Below are 4827 nucleotides of genomic sequence, written 5' to 3'. Positions count from 1 at the left end.
ATGTCCATGCGGAATCAGCTGGGGCCATGTTGGTCTGATTTCCTCTGTCACAGATACCTTCCCTGAGGCCTGCAAGCACTTCCTACGGGGCATGGAGAGACCAAGACCCTCTGCTGAGTCCAGGAGCCTTGGAGCTAGCATTCACCAGGTGAGTAGGTTTTGAATGTCTCTGCAGGCGTTTGGACAGGTGTAAGTCCACACCCTAAGAGCTGTCAGTACATCCCCACTGGTGGGAGCTCCCTCAAAGGATCCTGTCTGGGCTCATACCTCAGGTCAGGGCCCTGGTCAGTGCACATTCCCTAGTCTGGAAGGACTGAGGCACTGGCACCTTGACTCATCTGGTGGTCAGAGCAGGAAAGCCTGTGTGGTGCTACCCCCTGAAACAGCTTCATTCACAGAGTCTCAACTAGAATAGGAATGGTGCAGCAGAAGATGAGTCAGGAGGAAGGCTCAGATGTGTACCAAGGTGACAACAAACAGATTGGTGCACTGAGTACTGTGAAAAGCCTGCTTGTATGGCCAGGGCTGAGAAGGCAGCTGAGCTGTTCACCTCCACTGCAGCTTGTGACCTGTGCTGAAAGCTTCTGGGCATGCACCATGGCCCCAACTTCACCTTTCAGGGACAGGACTGCCCACATGATAATTCCCCTGATCAGCTCTGGGAGGCTGGCAGGGCGTGGTGAGGCTGGAGGTACATATAGCCCATGCAGTCTGCAGCCAGAGCTGTCCCTGCACAATAGGCCTCAGGGCTGGGTGGACCCAGCCACTAGGAGCATTTTACAGGAGACTTACCCCCAAATTCTGGATCCAGGAAAGCTGAAAGAGATTTAGACAATTCCCCTATTCCCATTCCCACTTGTCTTCCTGCCTGGTCTCCACATGCTCCACAACACAGTATGGCCAACCCAGTGGTGGCTATCTTGACTTGAATACAGATTTTATCCTCCTCCTTGTTTCTTCTGGTCAGTAAAGGCTGTTACTTCACTGTCTTCTCTTCAGCCAGCAGGACTGGATGTGGGCCATCTGAATCATGCTGCATCTGAAGATGACTACCTGCCCAGGAGCACAGATCCCTTCATATTGCAGGCCATGCAGAGATCAGGTGGGAATTCCCATAATGTCCATAATCCCAGGAACCCAAAGAGCACTCATTTTGGCTCTCATAGCTGCTTACATGAAGCCCTTCCATCACACAAAGGTCTTGTAAGATATAGTAAGATCCCACCACCCTATATTGAATATAGCCTCAAGCTAGGCTGGCAAGGTAAGTCCAGTCTTTCCCTCTCCCATATCTGGAAAATACCCAGGCTCTGTTGCTTTATTAGGTACCATATGGATCCTGGACTTGGGGTTTGGACATTGGGTAAATCACTGAACCTCAGTCGTGTTTCTTAAATGTAAAATAGGGGACATGTCTGCCCCTAGATTTGTGGCAGGAGAACCCCAGTACAGGAACTGGGGCACGGCAGTCAGATATGGCCACTGCATGAGCCAGGAGGAAGGGATCCAAGCCCCAGGTCTGCAGTTCCTGGTTCTGTAGGCCAAGGACTACTGACACGGGTCCAGGGGAGGAACAGGAGCAAGAGCACCAGCAGAAAGAGCCATGAGTGTGGCCATCAGCCACTTAGTCCCAATGTGTGGAACTCAAGCTGCAGGACCTGTGTAGCCACCTTCCTCCAGAGTTGGTTAGCCAGCCTGCCCAGGAGGGTGGGGAGTGGTATCAGTGACCAGCTCCACTTCAGATGCAGCCTCTTGATTAGTTTTATAAAATTATAAGCCTGGGAAGAAAAAACCTGTGGTTAAACCATGTGTCTCATTTTGGATCTGGACATTTAGGTACCATAGAAAGTAAGAAAAACATATTTGGTGAGAGACAGTGAAGTGGTTTGGACCAAAAAAGATGGCAGTGTTCCTTGCAGAAGGAGTTATCTGGGCAACATCTCTGGCCATAGCTGCTGTCTGGCTGGCAGGGGTTTGTGTGAAGTAAGTGGGGAGGTGACCCTGAGCTAGAGCCTGGCCCTGTTTGGCCTTCACACCACCTCATGGTGGGACAGGTCCAGCCTGTGGTTTCCACAATGCCCCTGGATTCTCAGCACTGCCTGAGCAGGACCTGAAAACCCCTGTCAATGTCAAATCCCACATGAGATCTAAGCTACAATTTGTACCCTGGGCCTGCAGCAAGGAGCACTGGAACTCAGCCCCTGGGCCAAACTCTATGTTATGACATTTTCCTCCCCTGCCAGGTCCCACTGGTGAATGGCTCAAGCAACTGGAACTTGGATCAGGACAGACCTTGAGGCCTCATCCCCTTCAGGCAGATCATGGGGTTCCCCTGCCTGGCTCACCACCCCCAACTCTGTTTCTGCCCATCCCATTCTGGACCATCTTAGCCCATTCCACATCTGCTCATACACTACTTCTGGGATCTGGTCATGTTGCCCTCCAAAATCTAGGAAATACATTGTTCTTGAATGCTGTGCTACAGTGCTTGAGCAGCACTCGGCCTCTTCCAGACTTCTGTCTATGAAGAGACTTCCATCAAGAGGTGCCTGAAATGGGCCAGGACCAAGAACTTACTGAATCCTTTGCAGATGTGATTGGTGCCCTCTGGCACCCTAACTCCTGTGAAGGTGTGGATCCTACTGAATTCCAAGCTGTCTTCCAGAAATACATCCCCTCCTTCTCTGGAAACAACCAGCAGGATGCCCATGAGTTCCTGAGACTCCTCATGGAACGACTACACCTTGAATTTAACAGACAAGGTTGCCGGGCTCCACCAATCTTGGGCAATGATCCAGCTCCCTCTCCACCTCTCAGAGGAGAGACTCTGTTCAAAGAACCTGAGTTAAGTGATGATGATCAAGCCAACCTAATGTGGAAGCATTACCTGGAATGAGAGGATAAAGCAAGATTGTGGACCTGTTTGTGGGCCAGTTGAAAAGTTGTCGCATGTGCCAGGCCTGTGGGTATCACTCCATGACCTTTGAGGTTGTTTTTTTTTTTTTTTTGATCTGTCCCTGCCCAACCCCAAGGAAGGGTTTTCTGGGGAGAAGGTCTCTCTGTGGGATTGTTTCAACCTTTTTACCAAGGAAGAAGAGATAGAGTTGGACAATGCCCCAGTGTGTGACCGATGTTGCCAGAAAACACAAAGTACCAAAAATTTGACAATACAAAGATTCCCCTCAATCCTCGTTCTCCATCTGAACCGATTCTCCACTTCCCAAGGGATGATCATGAAAATTTCAATAGATGTAGACTTCCCATTGCAGCAAATGAGCCTAGGGGACTTTACCAGTGACAAAACTGTGAGCCCTGTTTATGAGCTTTATGCCCTTTGCAACCACTCAGGCAGTGTCCACTCCGGCCACTACACAGCCCTGTGCCAAAGCCAGACTGATTGGCATGTGTGTGATGACTCTTGTGTCTCCCCTCTAAGTGAAAATCAAGTGGCATCCAGTGAAGGCTATGTGCTGTTCTACCAACGAAAGTAGGGGCCATCCCAGTGTTGAGACAGCTCCTGTAAGCCCTGCCATCTGTAAAACCCTTAAAACACCCTTAAGTCCAAGGGTCCCCATTGACCTGAGCTATCTATTTCTCTGTATTTTTATTTGGGGAGCAAGGTAGAGTGGATGTAGTTCCCATTTTTATTTATTTATTTATTTTTACTAAAAAGTACCTTTCCATCTGGAGGCTCCCTTTTCACTCATCCCTGTGTACAGAGCTTTCCAGACTTCTGCCCATGTACAGCCCCTATAAACTCTGAAACTTAACTTTTTGTGAATAAGTTAAGAAAAAAAAAACATATTTGGGAACCCAAAGAAGAATGTGAGGCCATGCCTCAGTTTCCCCATGTGAGGCTGGAGTGGCCATGAAGGCCTCCATGAACATATTGTGTGTCTGCCTTTGTGTGCTGTTGCTATTACTGGTCACTGATTTCCTGCTTATGTTCTAGCAAATCCAGCTGACCTGGATTTGTGTGACAGCATCCCCAGACAGCCATTCTCCCAGTCACGCAGGGCCATGAGAGCATCCATGTTTGGAGGGTTGGTGTGGGAGTGACATGGTGGGGCTGTGGCTTACCTGAGGGTCAGGAAGGCTGGACATGAACCACAGCTGCTGTTGGCTGAAATACCTCCTGAGGCTGGGTAACCTGGTCTGTGAAAGGGACAGTTGTGTCCCAGATCAGATCTTGGTCTGGGATGGATGTTGTCCTTCCACAACAGCTGCACTAAGGTCTTCATTTCTTCTCAGGACCTGTGCCCCCCCCACACACACACACTGAGGATCACCAGTCTGCACCCAAGAGACAGCAAGGGAATGCTCATCCTTGCTGTGAGCCCCTTAGGGCCCAGTCCTGGTGGTTCTGCTCACTGGCCTTAGCCCAGGCTCCCCATCCACTTTGGGGTAGAGTCTGGCTGCAAGTCCTTCCTGAGCACAGAGCACCATCATTAGCTGTGGAGATCTCTATTCTAGGATGCAAATGATTACTCAGAAAGGTATTTATCCTTTTCAGTGTTCTTAGAGAAAGGCGGCTGGGGATTCTGTCACACAGATCCAGGTCAAAGAGAATGGAGTAATGCTAACATTGAGATTTATTTCTTACCCTGAGTGGAAGAACTTTGCTCACTCTATTTAAGGTACAATAAATCATAACATTTTCCTCTGTAATAGGTGAATCAGGGTACAATTACTAAACCTGTGTGAGTGCTGGACACTGTGATCTCTCATCATTCTGATTTTTTTCCCCAAATTATTTATACATATCTACTGATCAAATTCAAAATTGAGGGAGATCCCCAACATGGTTCCAGCATGTCTCTATGCATA

General features: G+C 49.1%; 1 pseudogene; it reads left to right on the top strand.

Moving 5' to 3' along the window:
- The first annotated feature begins 2075 nt into the window (after positions 1-2075).
- On the top strand, positions 2076-3491 carry LOC144375663 (ubiquitin carboxyl-terminal hydrolase 21 pseudogene; annotated as a pseudogene).
- Positions 3492-4827: the final 1336 nt, after the last annotated feature.

Source organism: Ictidomys tridecemlineatus, chromosome 3, assembly GCF_052094955.1.
Source record: "Ictidomys tridecemlineatus isolate mIctTri1 chromosome 3, mIctTri1.hap1, whole genome shotgun sequence".
NCBI classification, from domain to species: domain Eukaryota; kingdom Metazoa; phylum Chordata; class Mammalia; order Rodentia; family Sciuridae; genus Ictidomys; species Ictidomys tridecemlineatus.
This window is presented reverse-complemented; position numbering and strand designations above follow the sequence as displayed.